Source organism: Cinclus cinclus, chromosome 3 (genome assembly GCF_963662255.1).
Source record: "Cinclus cinclus chromosome 3, bCinCin1.1, whole genome shotgun sequence".
Lineage (NCBI taxonomy): Eukaryota > Metazoa > Chordata > Aves > Passeriformes > Cinclidae > Cinclus > Cinclus cinclus.
The window spans coordinates 108,442,487-108,467,281 of record NC_085048.1 but is presented as its reverse complement, the minus strand read 5'-3'; positions in this window follow the sequence as shown (position 1 = coordinate 108,467,281).

Genomic DNA, 24,795 nt, shown 5'->3' with positions numbered 1-24,795 from the left:
GGGCCGGCGGCCGAACTGCCGGGCGGCGAGGCTCGCTCGGGGGAATGCGCCGGCGGCGGGGCGGGAGCCGGGCGGCTGCGGGCCAGCTGTGGGCGGAACCGCGGGAGGGGCCTCGGTCGGGGCCGGGCCAGCGCCAGGGCCCGCGCCAGGCGGAGCCAAGTGACGGTGCTGCTCCACCACCGCCACCAGCGCAGTGAGGAGCTCGTCCACAGGCTCTTCAAAAGGTGCCACAGGCGGTACGGACTGAGCCCCGCGGAGGCGGCACCGCGGCGTGCCCGACAGGGGCGGGCAGGGGGCCGGCTCGCCCACTGCCGCCTTACGGGGCGCGGCATGAGCCGGGCTGGGAGAGGCGCAACAAGGACGGGACTGAACGGGATCACAGGGAGTCTGAGAGGGAGAAGGGCACGGAGGGCGAGCGGGAACTCGAGCGGAAAACCGATCGAGAGAGGCCCTGCTGCTGCTGTTGCTGCTGCTGCTGCTGCTGCTGCTGCTGCTGCTGCTGCTGCTGCTGCTGCTGCGGAGCCGCCGGAGCGCGAGGCCGTTCTGCCGTTGCCCCCGCGAACCCAACGGAGGAGCCGCCGCGCGCCCCGTGGAACACAGGAAACAAAGTAAGAATAAATGAAGCTAATTCCTATTAGAGAAATAGCCAAATAAAGCAGTGGAGGAGTAAAGAAGACTGTTGGCTTGTGGCTTTCTTGTTTGAGTGAGATGAACCATTTTGTGGGGATGAATTGCCTCTTCTGAAAATTTTGCCAGTGTGGGCTGGAGCGGAGCTTTTAAATTTCAAGTAGCAAAGAGAAATCGTGTCAGTATTGTCATCCCTTTTCATTCTCTGCTGAGACACTTGCAGGCTGCCCAAAGACATCGTCTGCAATATGGAACTTGGACCCAAACGGATTGTTAAGTGTGTCTGGATGTCACCAAATCTATGGGAATGACAAGAACTCTCCAGCAATATTTTTAGTGTTAGAGAATCTAGGAACAATGATATTCTGACCACGATGTTGTTCTGGCCGGGATGTGAAACAGAAATAATTTAATCCACAGGTAGCCCTGGTGTGCACAGAAATTTTGTTTGTTTATTTCCTGTCAGTGTTAGTGGCAGAAGCATCCATTGCTCAGTTTGGTAAGGCTGACCCCTGACATGGACTCTCCTCAACTGTGTCTCTGCCTCTGACACTAGAGAACACTGAGTGCCTTGAGAGCTCGTGTTGCCTGTGGAATGCTCCAGCTGACAGCCACCAGAAGCTGTGGACGTTCTTTTGGTATCTGATGCAGAAAAGGAGTTCTCCATAATACCATGCTACTTAAACCCACATTGGGATGCGGCTGTGTAGTGGCTCACCATGGAGCAGATTGCCTGCTTTGTCACTGCCAGCCCTGCTGATCCTGCAAGGGACCCTAGTGTATCCCATGCCTGTTTTGCCTGCAAGCAAAGCTTGGCTTGCCTTAGTAGTGTGGAGTAAATAGAGAAGTAATAAAATGGACAATTAAACAAGTTACTTTGGAGGAGATCCTCCTGCTTTCACACATCAGCCCTGCATCTCATGCTCCGTATCCTAGTTTGAATGGACAGGTGTGTGCTAGGGAAAAAGCAGGACCTTCCCTTGAAATGGAGAAAGTAAAATCCTTCCCACTGAGTCAGTATAATTTTGAAATCAAGAGGTTCTCAGGGAAAGATAGGGGGACAGGAAGAACAGTTCTCTACTAAATATATAACAAGGCCAATCTAAACAACAATAACTATGAAATTAACAGGAACCCAGTCACAGTTCCTTTGGTTGTGTGCTCTTTTCCGCCCTGGTGCAGTTACCATCGCCATTGGCAGTGAGCTCTGGCAGGTTCCCAGTGGACAGGGCAGGTGTGTGGATCCCTGCACAGCTGCAGGAGAGCTGGGGGTGATGGCAGCTGTGTCCCAGATGGGAAGGGTGGAGGAGAGACTCTGCTCACGAATCCTTGGAGCAGTGTCGGTCCCGGTGCTCCAACAGGATGCTTGGAGATAGCAAACTGAAGCAGGACAGCATCCTGGCAGGGGTGTGAGGTCCAACACCAGAAGAGGCAGCTCCTGGCACTGGGATGGCACGGTGAGGTTTCCCAGCTGCCTTCCTCCTTCCAGAGCCAAAAAGGGGTGAGTACCAGTAACTGCCCCCCCACGCTCCTTTACCTGCTTTGAATCTCGTGGCCTTGGCCTCCTTCCCCACACTGGCCCCACCCTCCCAGAGAAACACCCAAAAAAAAGGGAGGCTCTCCCTTCCCCATCTCAAGGTCTCAAGGACCTGGCCATCCTTAGCATGTCAATGGGAAAAAATATAAAACTATAAAATATAAAAAAACAAAACATACCACCAAAAATATACACAATAAAAAATATAACAACAAAATTATTACGATAGAATCAAAATATATTTATTGAAACCTACAGATAACTATCAGAACATATGTACATCTGGAACTATACAGGCTAATGCATAAATCCTTGTCTTCAAACGCTCTTTGGATAGGCAGCAGCTTCTTCCTGGGCTTGGAGGAAAGAGCTCTTCTGGAAAGCAGGAAAGGACTTTGTGGGTAAATGCACAAAGAATGTCCAGAGAAAACTTGGTGGAAACACAGGAGCCAGGCAGGTCTGCAAAATGGAGACACAAAATGTAACAGAGGCTGCAATGCAAACCTAAAGCATCTGAAGCTCCATATTTCATAGAACACATTTCTTGGAAATTCATAAATAGCTGCACAGGGAAACATTCTCCTACCATCACCCTCTGGAGGCAGGCCAGGGGCACACCCTGAGCCACTTCCACAGAGCTCCCAGGGGAACTCCATGGCCTCTGGGCTGCCCTGGGACAGCAGGGAGCCCAGAGCCCTGTGCTTCCCAGCAATGGCTCAGCTGCACATGCAGCCTCCTGCTCCTCTCCCTGCCCCACAGCTCAGCAGCCCTACAGCTCCACGGGGCACTGGCAGCAGCACAGCTCATGGCAGGGGGCACCTGCAGGGCACAACTGCTCCCTGGCAATGTGCACAGGCTCTCCAGGCTGGCACAACACCCTTCCTCCCACCAGAGAGCGGCCCAGCTCCCACTTTACCTCGGTGGGAGGCTGAGCCATGCTAGTCCTTCACTTTGTCCTCAATCCAGAGTGTCTTCAGGCCCCTGAGCATGCCATGACTAGGAAGGGCAGTGGAGAGAGCAGGGGCAGATGCACACCCTTCCTGAGTATTTTGTCAATTTTGGCCCAGCTAAAAAGTCAGAACCGCAGGTGTCCATCTCAGCACTTGGTCAACTTGCTGGAGAACATCAAGCCTTCACCAGCCCAGGATGTTGGAGAGGTTTTCCTGGACATGTGGGGGCTGGCTGGCAGCACGCTTCTTCAGCTTGGTGCCCATCACCTCGTAGAGGGCAGAGGCGAGCCTGGTGACCACCGTGCGCACATTGGCGCTGTGGACAGGCAGCGCCTTGTTCTCCAGGAAGGACCAGAGCACGGGCAGGGCGTAGCGCTGGACCACTTCAGGGCTCCTGGCATAAACCCCTGCCACAAGCACTGCAAGCTTCTGAAACAACAACCTTAATGCAAACAAGGATCCACCTCGAGATTTGCTTCTTGGAAGCCTCTCTGGCTAAGAGCAGCGAAATAGCACACAGAGCCCCACGATCTAGAAATGGCCAAAGCAGCTGATCCTCCCCAAAATAGAACCACCAACACCTCAGGAGTACTGTCTCCAAACAAATACTTGCACCTGTGGGCAGAACTTATACCTTTGCTGGATCATTTCACAATCTGTTTCAACATCAAGAATGACTAAAATGTCAACTTCCCTTTCATTTCCATTAGGAAGTTGTCTAAACCCACACTGAAGATTTGGAAATACACCATGGAGATTCAGTTGAAAGGTTTCTAAGAAAAAGGACAATTCCATCTTTGTGACCCTTGATGTCAAAGTGCCAGAATCCAATCTGGCTCTTCCCTTTGCTCAGTGGCACACAGCAAAGGGCACTATTAGACCACACTTCCAAACTCCAGCCCACGAGACATGGGTGCTGCTTGACAGCTGGATTAGAAACATCAGTGACTAGCTGCTGTCTTTGGCACAATGCTTTTGTGCCTTCCAACAAACAGCTGCTTCAAACCTCAGGGTGTCTTAGGTAATTACCCAGACCTCATTGCTGTGGCATTTGTGCATCTCCACATTTTAATGTCATTCCCCCTCCCAATGTTAATGGCATTTTTCTTGCAATGTGCACTGCAATAGTAGAATGTAGAGAGAAAAATGCAACACAGATGAATGAAATTTAACCACAACACGAGTGTCTTCTCCCTTTCTCTCTGAAGCCTTCTCCCTGCTCAATTTCTGAACTGAACTTTGTCAAACACAGACAAAAAATTGACAACCAACAGGCTCCTTGCATGGCAGATGTGGCTGAGGCATCAAAACCTGAAATGCTCTGGACACCATTCATATTTTCTGATCAGGCAAAATGTTATGAAGTAGCCACTACTTATTCTGTGGTGGAAGAGACTTCATTTTCTCTATGCTCGTAATCCACCAGCAATCATCAACATTTAACAGTTCCTGAAAGTGCCCAAAACCAATTCTGCCAAGCAGGAAAAGGGTTATGGCATCCATTTCAAAATGGGTGTTAATTTCAGTTAAAATCCAATTCAAGACATTGGTCACAATGGAACTTGAGAAAACATTGTTTGTTCCCACTAAATCTCAGAGAGAACATCTGCTCTTCCTAAAAGAGTCCTAATTTATGTTTATTTCCTTTATTTGAAGAAGAGATCAAATTATCTCCAAAACTAAATTCCCTCTTCCTAGACATCTACTTTATCCCAATGCCCTTTCAAGGGCTTTTGACATTCTCAATCACCGAACACTGAGCATTTGAGATTGCTGAAGAAGACACAACATCTATGAAACCTTGCATTTAAAGATGCTGGCACACTTAGCAGTGCATTTAGACCCAGTTAAAGCAAGGCTGTAAATCATCTTGTCCACTATATAGACAGATTATCACTTTTCCGTTCTTGGGCTGTTGCTGACATAGCAAGCTCCTCTGAGGAATCAATTATCAGCTGCATTTGTAGCATTTTGGACAGCACTGACACAGGAAGACACTGTTTGCACACCCTGAAATGCTCAGTCCAATGCCACTTTGACAGCACAGGCAGGGAGCCTCAGCACTCTGCTTCTGCCCCTCTGGCCCCAAAGGCTGCCTTGCACCAAATCTGTGCCTCTAATCTGGGTGCTGAGTTTTGACCTAAGCTGTGACCCCCAGGCACTGCAGGGTTCAGTCTCACAACTTTTCAAGAGCAAAATGAGAATTCTGTGAGGACAAAACAAACGGATTGCCTGAAACAGCACTTGCTACATTTTCCCTAAAGGACAAGAGATGACCCTGAGCTCCCAAGAGAAGAGCCAGCTCGGGTATTTTTAACCCCTCCCTTTCCTGGAGGTGGGCTCTGAGATGCCCCAGTGAGAGCTCAGCCCCAAGGCCGAGCGCCACCCCCGTGCCAGGTACTGCATACCTCTGCAGCAGCCAGGGAAAACCTGCCAAACACAGCTGCCATGGGCATTGGGCAGGAGGGACAAGCTCAGCACCTCCTGATTTGGAGCAGCTACTCTACTGTCTTTTGCCAGGAATGCCCTGGAAATGCTCCCTGGGGAGACCTCTTGGCTTAGCAGAGGCCATACCTGTGATACGCTCTGTCACATCCAGCAGAGCTTGGCCACTCAGCTGACTCCATTGGTGGCTGAACTCTTTCATCAGTGCTACTTTATCTACAAGAGAAACACACGTTTCTGCTCACTCTTCTGAGGTCCTAGGAGAAAGGAGAGTGGGGAGGGGAAGGGCAGGGGCAGCCCCAATTTATAAAATCAAGTAATTTTCTGCTGATGTACTTCTTTCCTTCCAGCCTACTTGAGAGGGGTTCAAATTCCCAAAGAAAACCTCTCCGTTCACATTTGTCAATGCAAAGTTGTCTGCTGGACCGGGAGCTGTGTTAAACATTTCAGATCAAGGACCTCAAGAGTTCAATCACACGTAAACAGTGAAAAGGTTTTGAACTCCAGAGCAAACAGGAAGAAGCCCAGACTTGGGATACACAAAGGCACAGAGTCAGGCAGTTCAAGAGTTCGCAGAGCAGCTGAGGTGGAGAAAGTGGAAACTCCCCTTGAAGATCTGCCTCTTCAACACTCCATTTGTCAGGCATATTTCTCCCGAGCAGCATTTTCAGTGCTGACATAAATCTCTGTGACAAAGGAATTTAGAGCAGTCCTTGCCTGTGTAGGATGCCACAGCCATCCTGCCCCATGAAAACAACATGTGGAACAAGACATCACTGACAGCTGGATTTCTATCTGCTTGTTTTAAGGAAATGCACTTGGTGAATCATAAGTGTCCCATTTGAAAAAAGAAGACAAATGGGAAAGGTGGAACAGAGGCGGCTAATGCCTATAATGTGGAGCTTTCCAGGGGGCTGCTCTGCAGGAGCCATGATGGGCCAGTGTCCCTTCTTGGCAACAGCAAAGCTATTCATTTGGGAAATCTAATGGGGTCCAAGCAAACTCCAAAATCCCCTTTGCCTCTGAATTGTAGCAAAGCTGTAGTCCAGGACCTCCTCTCCAGACAAGCAGCACAGAGCCAAGGGCTCCTGGCACTTGTGGGAAATGCTGATGCACATTCAAGCCTCTTGGGGGACTGGTGCCTAAGGACTGCACCCCCACAGCTTCTGGTGGATGTCAGCTGCAGTGTTCCACGGGCAACAAGAGCTCTCATGGCACTCAGTGTTCTCTTGTGTCAGAGAGGCAGAGACACAGTTGAGGAGAGTCCATGTCAGCCTTACCAAAATGAGAAACGGATTTTTCCAGCGCTTTCACAGCTGCAGCATGAACCCCGGTATCCTTTGAGTTCAGGCTCTTTAGTATTCCTTCCACTAAACGGACAATCACGGGGTTCAAGGCATCTTCCAGGATGGCTATCATTTCTGCCAGCACGTCCAGCGCCATCTGCTTCACTCTCTTGTGCGTGTCAGATATTCTCAGGACAAAATGATCAAAAATCTGTGAAGAGAACAAGCAGCAAGAAAGCTGGATTAAAATGTCCTTGTTTGGAGAGGGGATGAAGAAATGAGCATTCAATACCCGAGAAGGTTACACACCATCTTTACCAAGTGCAATAGAGACAAGGATGGAAACGAGTAGCCACAGATGTGTTTGTGCAAGACAGGATGGAGTTTACCAAAGTGTTCTTTTAGAAACATTTGGGTTATACCAACCCAGCCTGATACTTCTCTTCCCCATCCAAAGCCATTTTTTGTCAAGAGAAGAATTGCCATGCTTTCAGTGGCTGGATTCTTTTCATTGAACCCAGCTGGGAGTAGTAGACAGCAAAGGTTAGGGCAGTGGAAAATTCTGTCATCATGTGATGAACAACATCAATAGGCACCTGCCAGACAAATACAGCTGGACTGAAAGAACTTGTCCTGCATGCTGGACCTGAATTAAATTTGTCTGGGTAAGAGGGACCAGCCTGTCCCAACTAGGCAGGATGTAGTGCCAAGACAGACTGAATTAACTTCATTGCTACAGGCTTGGGAGAGGAGCTGAAGGGAAGGAACAGTGAAGATACCCTACATACTTGGACAATGTTCGTGGTGATGAGCTTGGGGCTGTTTTTGCACAGGTCTAGGAGGAGTGCCACTCCTTCCATCCGTGTCTCAAACCCCTTGGCTTCCAGGAGATCATCAAGCTTCTGGAGCATCTCCATTTCATCCACAGCTGGAGGCAACGTGACCTGGACTTTTGGATGGTGTAGGAGGCGTCCATCCGAGGTCGACTTCACCCTGGAAAATAAAAGCAAATGATGGCTTGTTGGTGATAATACCTGCAGATAATCGTGAGCAAAACATCCAGAGGTGATTTACTCATGATGTGATTTCAAGCTAGAGAATCATGAGGCTCTGAAAACAGCATGGACTTCAAGACAATCATTACGGGAGACAATCTACAAATATTATTAATGCAGATATAGGCATTTTTTTATCAAAGAAAATTTGTAGGGTAAGGAAAGAATCAGTGGCACAAGCCATCTCTCCAGAAAGATTTTCCTGAGGAAGAGAAATGTCAAGCTTGTTGTGTGCTTTGTCACATCTAACAAAAGTGCTCAGTACCGTTGACTAGAAGGAAATGTGGCCTGGGGCTTCTTTGAGACATGGCTCCTCATCTTCACAGGGCTCTTGACAGATGGGCGTTCACCCTTCTGCTCTTCCATCCCATACAAGGACACAGAGAAACCCCACCAACATTTAGAATATAAAATAGGAAATTGCCCGTTTAAAAACACAAGTTAGAACCAGGATCACTGCTACCAAGGCTTAGGGAAATATTTCCAAACCTACAGAAGGAAACAGACCAGAGATTCAGTGATGCCAACTCTTTGTTTGCAATAGCCCAAGGCAGGTTATGGGTGCTGCCATAGTGAGCAGCAGTTTAAACTCCCCAGTTCATGAGTCTCGAGCATAAATGGGAATAATGGAAACTGCTAGGCAACGAGTGTTCTTAAAGGGAGCAGCAGAAAAATTTGGACTCTTTAGGGTGTGGACCCATTGTGTTGGAAGGTGATTTGGTTCAACACTCGCTCTCCCTGTTCCTGTACAAGGACACGCTCCCTTCTATAACGTAGATAAAAACAATGAAAGTTCCCCCCCAGACAAATGATTTTCCTCTGGATGCTGCTGGATTCACCAAGCTTCTTCCAGCTCCACAGGGCTTGACAGCAGGGCAGTATTCCCAAAAGACAGACGGTAATTGTAGCAATTAGGCTTGACTGGGACATCTGCTGCAGTTTTGGAAATTCTCTTGGCACTACTGCTTCCAATGTCTTTTGCAAAGACTGTTCTCCTCAGAAGCACTTTTCTCACTTCATTGCTTTACTGGGAGCAGAGCAGGGAGAGCAGGGTGGGGAGTTATGCTTAAATGTAAACCCACTTTCTCCTCTTCCCCTTTCCTCTTTGTGACCAATAGTCAAAATATTCAAAGCCCTACTTTTCCCCTAAGAATATCAGCTCCTTTGTGGTCTGCAGATGAACAGGCTGGGGATTAGCAGCTCATTCCCAGGAGCAAAATGATTGAGCAGAAGGGGAATGAGATAAAGACAGATTAGGTATGTTTGATGTCCTATTAGCTGTGGCTATACTTGCACAAAGGAGACATTTCTCCTGCCAAGCACTTACTTTCTTCTTTATTCTTCTCAGAATATCTTCCAGGTCACGGGCAGGAATGGATCTCTCCAAAAGCATTTTACATTTTGGATGATTTATCAACATCTTCACCATCTCCTGTCCGTAATGCCTAGGGAAGGAAGGAGGGAGGGAGGGAAGGAGGGAAGGAAGGAGGGAGGGAAGGAAGGAGGGAAGGAAGGAGGGAAGGAAGGAGGGAAGGAAGGAGGGAAGGAAGGAAGGAAGGAAGGAAGGAAGGAAGGAAGGAAGGAAGGAAGGAAGGAAGGAAGGAAGGAAGGAAGGAAGGAAGGAAGGAAGGAAGGAAGGAAGGAAGGAAGGAAGGAAGGAAGGAAGGAAGGAAGGAAGGAAGGAAGGAAGGAAGGAAGGAAGGAAGGAAGAAAGGAAGGAAGGAAGGAAGGAAGGAAGGAGGGAAGGAGGGAAGGAGGGAAGGAGGGAAGGAAGGAAGGAAGGAAGGAAGGAAGGAAGGAAGGAAGGAAGGAAGGAAGGAAGCAAGGAAGGAAGGAAGGAAGGAAGGAAGGAAGGAAGGAAGGAAGGAAGGAAGGAAATCGAACAAAGGAAACCTGTTAACAGAAGAGGCTGATACCTTAATGTCATCCTTTGCAATCCTTGCATGAGATGGCATTATCTACTCAGCAAAGTGAGAGAAAAATATCATTTCACTCTGAAACTGTGGGTGTGCTTCTGTGGGATCAAAGGATCCCAGGGAACAAGTGAAACACATCTGTTTTGTTGTCAGATCTCATTAGAAGTACCTTGCTGCCATTGCTCAATAATTTGCCTTCCATTAACTGGCAGAGAATCCAGCACAAAACACCTCAGGCCTCCTATTGACTATTCTATATGTATGCAGAGCAGCAGCTAGTTGCTCCTGTATTTTTGGCAGCTATTAATTGAATCATCAAAGTAAGGGGATTTGGGTGGCTTGGGTTGATTTTGCCACTAGGAAACCAGTTTTCCTCCAGAAGAAATTTAGAGGTCATTGAGCCACAGACAACAGCATTCTAGAAAGCTGCAGAAGAGGTTTAGACAGACTGAATACATTAGCCCTGAAATACTTCTAGAAAAGTTTTAAGTTAACGAGAAAGATCTGCTTTGGGTCTTTCAGTGATGAACATGAGGCAACATTTTGGCTCTGTGTTGTGCACCTAAGATCAAACAAAACTGTTTGACTGCCAAATCTGAGCTCTTTTGATCTCAGGAAAGAATCCTTCAAGTCACAGGAAGTTGGCAATGCTCCTTCTTGCTGGACAACCTCAGCTTACCCACTACAGTCATTCCCCCAGGTAATCCAGAGCAGTGGTCACAGCACCAAGGCTGACACAGCTCGAGAAGTGTTTGGACCATGCTCTTGGGCACATGGAGTGAGTCTTGGCATGTCCTGCACATGGCTGGCAGCTGGACTCCATGGCCCCAGTGGATCCCATACAGCTCTGGGTATTCCATGCCTCTATGGCCTTTATCCACACCGTGAGGTAACTTAATATTTCCTTTCGTTACCACTCTTTTGTGGTTTTACCTTTCTAGACAGACACAAGACAGTTTTCCTGTGTGAGGAGGTGAAATGAAGATGGTTACCTTGTGTCCTTGTGGCAGTCCTGAGCAAGCGTCCCTGCCGCGTGCGCCAGCCTCTCAGCCCTGGGTGTGCCTGCGAGCTTCGTGACTCCAATTTTCTCCATCAAGGACAGCAGCAGTTGCACCGCACACTTCCGCACCTGGGCGTGGCGGCTCCTGGCAAGAGGAGAGCAAACACTGGGGCACAGGGAGAAGGAGCAACAGCAGCACAGGCCTTGGCCAGAGCGTGCTCCCTGCCACTGCTGCGGGAAGGAGGCCTGGCTTCTCCCTGCAGCTTCAGACACCTGTAGAAGCTTCTGTCCTCAGAGAAACTCAAATTAGCATTGGACACAAGGACTGTCTGCAAGGAAGACGGAGGAATTCAGTCTCCCTGCACGACCTGATACTCAGTGTCTTTGCCACAATTTCCACTGAGAAAGTTAAAAAATAGATTACATATGAATTCTTTAGAAATGAAAGACCATTCATGCTAACCTATCAGAGGGCACCCATTACACAGAGCTGCAGCAGGACTGAGGCTCATTCCAGCCATTTATCCCCAAATCTGCAGAGCTTTGGAAAAATACAGATGCAGAGAAAACACACTGTGGGCCGTGAAGTTGCAGAATATGCAGCAATGCAGCCTGTTTCTTTTGTGAGGATTGGCAAGGGGTACATCTGAATGTTTTATCCTATTGCAAAGATGGGGAAAGTGTGGCAATCAATTTACCCAGATTGTCCAGTTCTAGAGAGTGTCTTTTGATAATTATCAGGCTCAGCACAAACACTTAAGGCAGCATTTGCATCAGCTATCCCATAGTAGTGGGCCTGTGAAGGTGTATGTGCAGTGATTCATCATCTCAAGGCTAACATGAAACACCAGTTTGATTAGAAAGTAGAGTTCTATGGCCAGGATAGTCATACAGGACTCCTTTTGGCAGGAGCTGCACCTGCTGTGCAGGCTGTGTCACAGCCAGCACATTCTCCCCTAGGTGCTCCATACCCCAGCAAATACCCTCCTTATTTCTCCAGTTAATGGCATCATGAGGATGCATGTTTTTTCCCAGGGCCTCTGTGCTTAGTGCAGTGAAATATCAAAGAGCACTCATAGCTACAATTGCAATTGTCCCTCTTCCCACAGAAGCACAAGGCTCTATCCTTAGCCTTTGCAGGCACTTGCACTTCCCCACCATTCACCACATCTAGGCAATTCTGACAGACTGGGAGGACTCCAGGAAGCAGAGGGAAGCTGAGTCAGAAGAGGTTTAGGTTGCATATCAGGAAAAGTTTTTTCTCCCAGAGGGTGCCTGGAGCACTGGAACAGGCTCCCCAGGGCAGTGGTCAATAGCACCAAGCCTGACAGAGTTCAAGAAGCATTTGGACAACAATCTCAGGCACATGGTGTGACTCTTGGGGTGCTCTGTGCAAGGCCAGGAACTGGATTTGATCATCCTCCTGGCCTCGTCCAACTTCCCATGTTCTACAGTTCTGTGATTCTGAGAACTCATAGGCTGAGGGAGGGCAGAAATACGGGACAAGAGGAAAGAAATGAGGTGGTTTGGAGAATCCAGTCACTGAGTTGACAGAAGATGCAGGATACAGGACCCTTCCCTCCCACCATTCCCATTCTTTCTCTCATCCCTTCCCCCACCCACAAGCACTCTAGAGGGTGAGGAATATCACTGAAAGAAGAAGAAGAACCTACTTGACTCCACTGTCCAGGAGAGCAGTCATTGCTCGTGCAGGAGTCACATTCTCCACCATGATCCCCAGGGTGTGACTGGCTGCTTTCTCAACAAACTCTGGCGAGTCCCACACCATGTGCAGAAGGACTCGAGCCACCTCATCCACCTCAGAGTCCATGTCCTTCTTCAAGGTCACAAAGAGCTCTCCCAGAGTGACAATGGCCAAGTAGGACACCTTTGAGCGGAGGTTGGTCACCTGGGGAAGTCATGAGGGGAAACATAAGAATGACCTCGGAAAGAAAACCAGTTGCCTTAGACAGACGTCCCAGGAAATGACAACACGTCCCACTGTGTCCAGAGGAACATAAAAGCACAATAAGAGCAGAAGAGCACATGCACAGCATGACACTTCCACTGGCACCAATATCTGGCCTCAGACTTGCATGTAACAGGCCTAAAAATAAGAAATTTCATAAAGTATCTACTTAAGCCTTCTTTAATGTCAACTGCTTTCCCTTTAGGCTCTTTTCTTTGAAACACAAAGAACCAAATTAAAGTAAGGGCTGCTTTCAAACCATAAAGGCGTCAGTCATAAAGATAAAAGAGTCACGTGCTCCTGTTTAAAAAAGCAACACCAGCAGTTGAAGCACTCAGCCAGGAAACAGAAAACACACGCTCAGGCCTACAGACTAATTTGCAGTGTTGAATGACAGCTCGGGCAGAGACTAGGACTCTGAAAATAACATAATTAGAGTATCTTTTTCTGCATTTGCACATTTCATGATAATGGCAGCTCACTCAAAGATGAGTGTCAGATACCCGACCTACCAGTGAATACAACTACATCTACACACAGATCCCATAGAAACCTGACAGACATTAGAAATACAAGATCTAAAAAGAGAAATGAAGGCAGTCTCTGAGCACACATGGAGATGAACAAGCACATAGCTACTCTACACACCGTGTATGAAGTACAGGGTACAATTCACAAGAGTGTTCTCACCTCACTGGTAACTGCCAAGCAAATGTCACGAAGCCTTGAAAGCAGGACTTCTGAATGGGACCCAGCCAGGAGTTTGATGCTGACCAGTCCCTTCTCCTTCATCTCCCTGAAAGGCAAGTACCAAAAAGATGGATTTTTCTCTCCACCCAAGAACTAGGCAGCACCCTCTGAAATTACCAGGCTGGCAGCTCAGTCAAACAATGGGAGGTGCTTTTCAAGGAGTACTTAATGAAATTGTGGAGCTCCTTCCCGCAGGATGCTGTGGCTGTCAAAAGCATACACAAATCCAAGAGACAAATAGAGGGGTTTCAGTGTCTTCATTTGTGGCTCTTTTACAAGACAGCCTTTCTGAAATGTCTGGCCCATGGAGTCCCTATGTCACGGTCTCCTAGAAGCTGTGAGACTGGGTCATGCTGCTGTTCCTTGTCACCTCCCTGTGCATGTCCCTAAGACACAATCCCCTTGGGCAGTTACTGGGGCATGTTCCTTCTTTGGCAGTGCCAGCAGGCAGATCAGCAGTGAGACTCTGCACTGGCACTCTGGAGCTGAGTTTCCACTCTACAATCCAGGCCTGTCTCTCACCCACTCCACTCCACCTCCACATTCCCCAGAAAAGGAGCAGCAGGGTGTCCCATAAGATTCCACGCCTGGGAAAGAACAGTTGAAACTCTGCCTTTTCCCAGAATCCCCGTCTGAAAACAATGCCCACTACAGTAACATGTTATTTAAAAGGTGTAAACAATTCTGTCTCTCAGCACTTGCTCTAGGCAGCCCTGAGCTACAGGAAGGTGTGTGAGGCATCAGGGCTGCAGCACAGGGCTGCTGACCGATCCCACGGGCACCCCTGAGGGTCACCAGGACCCCCCACACCTGCAGAAGCTCTCTTGTACCTCAGAGGGCACCAAACAAAAAGGGGGAAGAGAAAGCAGAAGAGAATTGCAAAGCAAATGTGACTGCACAAAGAGATGCATTGTGTCAGATTTTTCATGCTTATCCCATTGTGAATGGAGTCCGTACCCCTGTGTGAATGAAGCGTCCAACAGTGAGTTTATGCTAACCCTGACATCACAACCAATATCACCAAAAACTTAACCAGCATCACCTAACATTCGTTGAGTTATCACCTCTGGGCCTCCTTCTCTCTGTGTCTAATTGTGGGACACATGTTGAGTATTGGCAAAACACCTCCAGCCCATATGAAGCAGTGAGAAGAAAAAAGTTGAATTCAAAAAGTCCAAGATTCCTAGAGGGTTTCATTGCTTTCTCCTTCCCTTCTGCCATGAGCCTTTCAGGAGTAAAGACAGGCTGGGGATTTGAAAGCACAAATCAGTCCATTTCTCAGAAAGAGCGACTCCCTGGAGCTGCTTCTGGGACTCACATGCAGGAGGTCACAGGGAGACCCTGTCACCTGCCATTGCTGTCAGCACTGGGAGCAGAGAGAAATCTTACTCAGTCCCACTGGGCCAGTGCCCCAAGGCACCCAAATCTCTACACTCAAAACTGCTGCCATCCTGCTGCTGCCTTCAGCCAGCAAATCATCTCATCCCACAGCTTCCTCTCTTCCCTCAAGACTTCCTTTGCAGCTCCATGGAGCAGCAGGCAAAGCGAGGGAGCAGCACAGAGCGGCAGCAGCTGGAGCACAGCTGCAGACCGAGGCCAAGCAAAGGCTGCTCTCAAATCTTGATCCTCTCACTGCTCTGGAGTGGTTTCAGCAGAGTCCTTTGCCCTCTGGGCTGTCGGGGCTCAGAGGCACTGGCAAGATCCACTTGTAAGCTTCCTTAACGCTAAGAGGGAGACAGAGTGACCGGGGCCTTTCTTACCAGTCATCGCTGCCCAGCCAGGAGAGTGCCTGGAGCAAGGACTGCTGTGGGTCAGCAGAGGCTGTGTCCTTGTGCCCACGCTCACGGAGCAGCTCCTGTCGGCGCTCGGCACCAGTGGCCGTCTGCGAGGTCACTGTGAGGAGAGGGTCAGCCCTGAGCGCTGCAGCCCCGGGCAAGGCACCCCGCCATGGAGCGGCCTGCAGCCCCAGCTCCCAGCCAGGCTTCCATGTGCTGCAAACTGCCTCACACACCTCCCTGCTGTCTGCCTCCTTGGGCTCCTTGCTTTCTCACAGCCCCCCCAGCTGGGCACAGCTCCAGGCTAAACCTGACAATTGCCCACACAGTGCCAGCTCCCAAGTGCCACAGGTAGCACAGCCAGCGGCAGGTTCCTGAGGCCGCAGAGCTCCCACTCCCTGCCAGACAGGGACAACCAGTGGGAATGGCTACACCGGGAGGGAACCCCCCAGGGGCCTCTCTTGTCCCAGTGCCCTCATTTCCCCCAGCCCTGAGGACTGAGGCACTCTGCAACTCCCTGAGGAAACTCCTGCAGCTGCCCTGCCACAGCACCAAGCCAAGCCGGAACAACCCAGGCTCAATTCTGGTCAGTTCTCAACGTGGAAATAGCATCAGTAGAAAAGAGCATTCCAATTATTATTCCTTGCTCCCTTCTTCTTATGTCACTCTAGCTGGGATGTTAGCACAGGCCGGCTACCCCCAAAGGAAAGACAAGAGCCACTAGGGACTATCTGCTGTGTATTTCCTGCAGGCAGCAAACAGCCTGGGAGCACCAGGCAGCCCCTCCTGGCTGTCATCTGCTACACTCAGCCACTGTATTTGGCTGCAGTGACACAGGAGGCACTGCTTGTTCCCTCTTGGAATTGCAGGCCATGGGATGGTGGCAGCCAGGAGCCATTGATCACTTCAGGGAGCAGCAGCACGACTGCACCAAGGCACTGACTGCCATGCAGAGACCACCCTCACTGGGATAGCAGAAAAGCTGCCTGCAGACCCAGACAGCAGCACAGGCAGAGGGCCCCGATGGGGAGTGGTCAACTGATGGTGGTGGTACTCGTAGGTGCACAGTGAGCACACCCTGGAACACTGCCCCCAGCTCATCTCTGCACTTACAGCTGCCTCCTGGCACCAGTGCTGTAATTTGGATTATCAGGATGGACAAAAGCCCGAGCTTAGGCCTTTACTTTATTCAGCTCAACTTTCCAATGCATCTCTAAGAACCAACTGCTGCAGTACAACAAGCTGGAGGAACTCAAAAGTGGATTTGGTGTTCATCCTCAGGACAGGCTACGGACCAAAGAGCCCAGCTGTCCTGGCTGAGGCAGGAGGCAGTTTGTGCTCCTTCTGCAAGGAAAAACCCATGTGGGAAAAAGCAGCCACAGAGCAGGCTTACCTGAGGAGTTGCATGGGACACTGCCTTCCTCTTGGATGATGGGCATAGTGGGCAATAAGGGCATCTTGTCCTGTTTCCTCAAGATCTTCTTCTTCAAGGCATTACCAGGATGGATTTTCTGCTCACTGGAAGTTGTGCCATTGAGAGGTGCTTGGCTGAGGCCTGCAGGGACCAAAGAGGAGCTTGTAAGCGGAGGGTGCTGGACAGGGTCACTATGGAAAGGACCAGAAAATTTGCTGGAGCTGGGTAACACATCTTTGTTATTCCAAAGAACTTCAAGTAGAACACTGGCACACTAACATGGGACTAGCATCACAGAAAAACAAAATCCTAGAACAGTTTGTGTGGGAAGACCCCTTTAACCACCATCTAGTCCAAGCCCTGGCAGCAGGGATATTTTCATCAAGATATTGTTCCTCAGAGGCCCATGTAAACTGGCCTTGAATACCTGCAAGGATTGATCAACAACAGCTTTTCTGGGCATACACTTCCAGAGTTTCATTGCCTTCAGTTTAAAAAAAATAGTCCCTAATTTCTAATCTAAATCTACCATCTTCCAGTTTAAAAATCAAACTGCAGTGATGCTTCCCCTAAGAAACAAGGAGAAGCCAGTATTGCTATGCTTTCATTTTCCTGTTTCAGAGGCAGGCTGGGCAAGTTCCCAAAAGAAAGTGCAGATAAGCTTGGGTGGTGCCCTGGGGCTGAGTGCTGCCCCCGAAGGTCCCTGCTGCCGCCCTCGGGGCAGCGCACACAGCGCTGCAGCCAGAGCCCCTCAGCCGGGATTCACTGGGGAATGCTGCTTGCTCCTGGGGCTACAACAGAAGCACTGCCTCAGGGCTTCAGCACAGCTCTACAGTGCCAGCTCCTTGGAGGGGAGTGGCTTGAGAAGGATCTCTGGTCTTTTCATCAGAAGGTGCTGAATTTGGTTTCTTCCAGGTTGCACCTTGGTTAAAAAGCATTCTTCTGCATTCACATTGCCTGGAAGCTGCTCTCCAGGACAGAGTCTGAAGCCCCAGGTCACTTTGCAATAATGAAGTTTCTACTCTGAAAGACTTTAGAGGAGAAGGTGGGAAGCTGATATTCTGTTACTCATCCAGTGAAGCCATGGGCAAGACAATTAATGTCTCTTTATTTGTCACTGGGTAATGGAAATCAATCCTATGCAAGCTTCCACTCAGATGCAAGTGCAACAGCCCCCCAGTCTGATTGCAACACTGTGCAGAGGGTAATCAAGTGCTCAGAAAGGACCAGCAGTGTAGGCACCACTTACTTGCTGCAGCTGCATCCCTGGGCTCAACTATCTGTGGAGGCACCTGCCCGGATGTTTTCTTTGCTCTCCTTTTCTTCATCTCTTTCTCAAAAAGCTCCACATCCTTTGGTTCTAAGTTCTTCTCAGCCAACTTGCACAATGCAGCACGGATCTAGTTGCAATGGAAATACATCACAGACTGTAAGCAGAGACACACACAGACCAGGCACAACATCTCATCGGGAGCACAGAGTCCACAGAGTGCCACAGACATTAATCCAGCTCCATATCCATTCCAATAGTTTCAGGAGAATGTCTCCCATCCTCACCTTGGTAATTACACACAGTGCGGTGGAACACTTTAGTTCCACAGCCTTAATCTTCTCCAACTGCAAGCTGTGACAGGAAGCCCTGCTTGAAGCATGAAAGTCATAGGAATGCTCCAAGACAAAGGAAGAGCTCCCATGAGCAATGAGCATGCAGTTCAGTTCCTACAGGCCATGGCAGGAGAATTAAATCCATGTGCATTATGCAGCAAGGAGGTGTAATTAGCTGATGCTTAACACTCATGGCCAGGAAGTGCAGCTGTTTGTCACTTCCTGGCTTCTGAAGGACTCAGCTCTGAAGGACTCTCAACGACTTGGTCTCTGAGACCAGGAGACCAAAAGGAGGAGGGAGTCATGTGAAAATAATTTGGAGGAGCATTGATGTTAAGAAGCAGAAAATGTGAAAATGAGAGGGCTGTGAGATACAGCCAGAAAGGTAACCAGGAAAAATCAAACTTTCCCCTTATATTTTGCAGACTTTTTAAATCTTAAATTGTAAAATATTTAGAAGTTAGATGCTTCAGATTTATGTTTTTAGCCCATTGGGTCACTTGTACATAAGAATCTGTGCTCTGGGGAGAAACTCTCTCTCCCCCACTCTCCTCACCACCATCATCACCGTCCGGAAGAAGATTGGAGCTACTGCTGCAACTTCTGCCTCTGCTCGATACTTCGTGCCAAGCCACAGCTCCTGCCTCTGCTCAGGACTCTGGACCAGGCTGCAGATTCTGCTCCTATTTGGGACTCTGTGCTGAACGCTTTCAGCATGGACTTTAACATTTGGGACACTTGGTCTTTTGAAACTGATATGCCTTTAACATAAACAACTTTATAGCAACCAACAACTGCTCTGCACTAGCCTAGAGGAGATGTGCTGTGCTTATGGGAGTGCAGCTCACTTGGTGTGCCATGTCTCACCATTCATTTCCTCGCTGGGCCTCTCCTCTCCCTCTTTTGCCATGTTTCCTTTGTGTCATTTGTGCTGCCATTTCTGACTTGGCATTAAAGGGGGCTACCTATTGACATGTTTGGGGGACAATGGACCCAACAGGTCCTGTATAGTCCAACGTTTTCCATCTAGATGTACTCTCTGCTCACAAAAGGCCTTGAGCAAAGATGCAAAGAGGAGTGTGCTGAAATCCCAAAGCTTTGCTCCTTTGCAATGTCACCCAGAGCTGGCTCAGACGTGTCTTCAATCACAATTTCTTAGGTTAGAAGAGGAAATGGGTAAAACATGCCCAGATTTGGAAAAGATATTTGTTTCTATATTTACCCAGCACAGCAGTCCAACAGTGTTGTTTGCAACTTGTTTGCACAAGGATGACTGGACTGTGAGGCCAAGAGCAAGTGACAAGGGTTCCTCAAATCTTACACTCCTGGGCAGCATTCAGCTCAGAGCTATGGGATAACACCATAGTGCATCCCAGACACATTCTGCCTCCAAGAAATGCTTGGCTTGGCAAATTCGAGTGAAATCAATAGAAGAGTAGTAAAATGGACAACTAAACTTGTCACTTTGGAATGACTCTTCTGCTTTCCTACGTCTAGCCTGTACATCATTCTCTGAAAGGCTTGTTACAAACAACAGTTTGAGATTGCTAAAAAATTCACAGGCAGGTTTATCAGGAAAAAAAGAGATTGAATATTAAGAAACAAAGTTTATTGGCTCATTCACACTAGTACTTGCTTGTCAGTTGAGGCACAGCAAGGGAAGAAAAGCAACAAACAAAATGCGGTCCATCAAACCAGAAATGAACCAAGAACTGTCTGAGTGTGTGAGTGTGTGTGTCTTTGTGTGTGTTGATGTGCGTTTGACAAAGGGACAGAAAGGGCAAGGATAATAAGGAATACGGCCTAAAAGCTTAACTGCACTCAAGCTTCCCAGTAGTTAAACTGGAGCCTCCAGGAGAGGGGCTATGGGCCCAGCATCCATTGTTGATGGGCGATGCTGCGAGTGCAGCAAACTTGAGAGCTTGCTGGCTCTGAGAGGCCCCAGTGAGAGGGAGGTTGCTGCTGGCAGCCACTGTGGGCCAGGAGAGCTCCAAGGGCTCCTTTGGGAGCGCTCTTGATGGGCCACAAGAGAGCGGGCCTCAGCCATCAAATGCTTCCTCATGGCCGCCCTCTGGGTCAGCACGCTGTCTTTGAAAGTGTCACAAGAAGGATATGATGCCGTCCAGGCAAGAGAAGCAGTTTCCAAGGCTGTTCATGGCGAAGCCCAGCAGCTCGTTAGACAGCACAAGTTCCTGGGAGCACTCCATGTTTCTGACAAGCTCCAGAGGAGCTGAGCCCAGGGGCTGTTCAGCAAGGCCGAGGCCTCACAAGCGTTTCTCAGATCACAGCGTGGCCTAACAAGGCCAGGGGGGATTCACCACCACAATCTGAAGGGTGAAGTTTTGATGTAGGCTAAAAAGCCATGGCCCAGTGGAAGTGGGCCGTTTCCTCAGGCCGTTTCCTCAGGTGGGAGAATCACCATGCGCATCCTTGTGCTACTGATTCCATCTCTCCCCACTTTTCCAAGGCCAAGGTTGCTTAGGTTAGACACACAGCTCGCAAGAAGTGCTCCTGTAGCTTTCTGCACAATGAATTTAAATGAGATGACACATCTCAAATCATGTTCTGTTACGGTTTAGTTGCCTGACCTGAGGAATTTCTGGAGCAGCCAACTTGCTTCCACAAATATTTACTGTGCGAGGCAAGGAGCACAGAGGAATGATTTTCTGTTAAAAGCATCGCCCCGGCAATGCTCTTTTGACAAGTCCTGCCCTGAGTTTTCCTCAGGAAGATCTGAAAGCTTCAGTGTCACTAGCAAAAGCTCCTGCAGTGGCTGCTCGCCAGCAGAGCTGGGCTCTCAGCTGTGAAACAAGTGTTGGCACAAGCAGCAGCTTACCCAGGGCAGCAAATCAAGAGCTGGGAAGGAGCTGATCTGAAGGACAAAGCTCCTCAGCTCCTTCCAAGAGGGCTGGAGCAGTTCTTCATTCCGGTGACGTGGAGTGCTGCACACCCCAGCTCTGTGTGAGGATTGGACACAAGTTTGCTCCCACGGAGTGCTGGGATGGTTTCTGCAGGAGCTGTGGGCTCCTGTGCGTGCCGGACACAATGAGGAGAGAAGGAGCCAAGAGCACTGACACACCTTTGACTTGAGCATAGCCCGGCCTGGACCAAACACACTGAAAGGTTTCCCCTTTGGCCCATGTCTCAAAACATCAGGTCATCTCTTAGACAGCTCACATTGGTTGGGTGTCAAGGAATTTCCCTCAGAAATACTGGGTTTGTCTTCCTCTGGGCCTTCCCCTCAGCAGCCTTGAGGATGATCCTATGTGAACCTGTCTGTCTCACACAGTTTGAGACACCTTAAAACAGGACACCATAGAATAAGTTGTCTCCTCTCAACTGTTCCAACAATCCTTTTCCAAGAATAGCAAATGAATACTAATAGATGGAAGTGGAAAAATCCCAACTCCTTGTTAACAAACAGTATGACTACAAAACAAGGGAAAAAAGTCAATAACTCCTGGATATGAAACAGTGAGACCTCAGCATCCCCCCCACTGGAACAAAGACCCAAAATGCCAGAGGAAAATCTCCCCATGACATGCGTTACAAGATGTGCCAGGTTCTGTCTCGGGAAAAACAGGAGCTGTCACGGACCAGTTCTGGCAGCAGATGAAATCTCGATGGCTCCTTCGGCGTCAACTTTCTCCCACTGGCAGAGCTCCGTGGAATGCTGACAGCAGCTGAAGCTGCTGGGCTGGAGCCCCTTGGGGTCTTTTCTCCCCAGCACGGCTCAGCTCACAAACTCTTGGACTTCAGCCAGCACCATGTCCCTGGTCTTGGACAAACAGTTTTCTGCTAGCAGAGTCCTGCATATTGTTCCACACATCTTTCATCAAGGCCATAAAACCAACTCCAAACACTCTGCCTACAGCAGCTTTCCACACAGGACTGCAGAATTCCAAGACAACTGCAAGTGAGTCTTGGAAGGGATTTGTCCTGTTCCTGCTAACCGAATTCTCCATGATCTGGTGTAATTTTACTCAGATGTAACAGGAGAGCTGAGATTTATTCTTAAAATATTTGACGATGAGTAGCAAGCCTTGGGAGTGTTGAGGGTTATTTTTTTCCTTTCCTCTCTGCCTTTGGAATTTTTTCCCATTGACATGCTAAGGATGGCCAGGTCCTTGAGATCTTGAGATGGGGAAGGGAGAGCCTCCCTGTTTTTTGGGATTTTCTCTGGGAGGGCGGGGCCAGTGGGGGGAAGGGGGCCAAGGCCACGAGATTCAAAGCAGGTAAAGGAGCGTGGGGGGGCAGTTACTGGTACTCACCCCTTTTTGGCTCTGGAAGGAGGAAGGCAGCTGGGAAACCTCACCGCGCCATCCCAGTGCCAGGAGCTGCCTCTTCTGGTGTTGGACCTCACACCCCTGCAAGGATTCTCTCCTGCTTCAGTTTGCTATCTCCAAGCATCTTGTTGGAGCACCGGGACCGACACTGCTCCAAGGATTCGTGAGCAGAGTCTCTCCTCCACCCTTCCCATCTGGGACACAGCTGCCATCACCCCCAGCTCTCCTGCAGCTGTGCAGGGATCCACACACCTGCCCTGTCCACTGGGAACCTGCCAGAGCTCACTGCCAATGGCGATGGTAACTGCACCAGGGCGGAAAAGAGCACACAACCAAAGGAACTGTGACTGGGTTCCTGTTAATTTCATAGTTATTGTTGTTTAGATTGGCCTTGTTATATATTTAGTAGAGAACTGTTCTTCCTGTCCCCCTATCTTTCCCTGAGAACCTCTTGATTTCAAAATTATACTGACTCAGTGGGAGGGATTTTACTTTCTCCATTTCAAGGGAAGGCCCTGCTTTTTCCCTAGCACACACCTGTCCATTCAAACTAGGATACGGAGCATGAGATGCAGGGCTGATGTGTGAAAGCAGGAGGATCTCCTCCAAAGTAACTTGTTTAATTGTCCATTTTATTACTTCTCTATTTACTCCACACTACTAAGGCAAGCCAAGCTTTGCTTGCAGGCAAAACAGGCATGGGATGCACTAGGGTCCCTTGCAGGATCAGCAGGGCTGGCAGTGACAAAGCAGGCAATCTGCTTCATGGTGAGCCATTACACAGCTACATCCCAATGTGGGTTTAAGTAGCATGGTATTATTGAGAACTCCTTTTCTGCATCAGATACCAAAAGAACGTCCACAGCTTCTGGTGGCTGTCAGCTGGAGCATTCCACAGGCAACACGAGCTCTCAAGGCACTCAGTGTTCTCTAGTGTCAGAGGCAGAGACACAGTTGAGGAGAGTCCATGTCAGGGGTCAGCCTTACCAAACTGAGCAATGGATGCTTCTGCCACTAACACTGACAGGAAACAAACAAACAAAATTTCTGTGCACACCAGGGCTACGTGTGGATTAAATTATTTCTGTTTCACATCCTGGCCAGAAAAACATCGTGGTCAGAATATCATTGTTCCTAGATTCTCTAACACTAAAAATATTGCTGGAGAGTTTTTGTCATTCCCATAGTTTTGGTGACATCCTGACACACTTAACAATCCATCTCTAATTCTATTTTTTAAAAATGGCATATTGATTCCTGCCCAGTCGCTGGCTGGTGGCTGCCCCCCCTGTTTCTGGGGTTCCCTGCACTTCTTCCATTGGGGATTGTAAAAAGTGTGCCATTATTCTTGCCTGTACCTTTACTTTTTCCTCATTCCTCCTTTCCTATCTTCCATACACCCAAGGTGCCTTTCCAACCAACTCCTTCAGGAGTGCACTCTGCCATCTGTCCCTCTTGTTCACCCGCAGTGTCCTGATGTCCCGTTGCAGCACACCTGTCCAGGCCCCAAGGACGCTCTCCCTGTGCCTCGTGCTCTGTAAAGAACCAGCTGCTGGTACATTTCCACGGGACTGATGGCGCCACGAGGACAGGCAGGTGTTGGGGAGTGCTGCAACCTTAGGAGGATAGGGAACATCCTACAAGCAGCTGTTTCAGCCTGGAAAAGAGATTTAGGCTTAGGCTAAGGCTTGACCCAACGGTGGCCTACTGGTACCTGACAGCAACCTACAAGAAAGCTGGGCAGGGACTTTGTAAAAGGGCAGGCAGGGACAGCACAAGGGAGAATGGAACCAAACTCAAAGAGAGCAGGTTTGGATGAGGGATTCAGACAGAAAGACTTTTCCTGGAAGACGTTGCCCAGAGAAGCTGTGTATGCCCCATCCCTGACAGTGTACGAGGCCAGGCTGGATGGAGCTCTGGACAAGCTGGCCTAGTGCAAGGGGTCCCCAGCACAGCACGGGGGGGTTGCAACCATGTGATCTTTCAGGTCCCTTCCAAGCCAAACCATGCCATGACTCCAGGATACTGGGATACTCCCCCCTATTCATCCTCTGGCAGAAAAAGAAACTTGGGACCAAGTTCCATATTGCAGACGATGTCTTTGGGCAGCCTGCAACTGAATGAAAAGAGATGACAATACTGACATGATTTCTCTTTGCTACTTGAAATTTAAAAGCTCC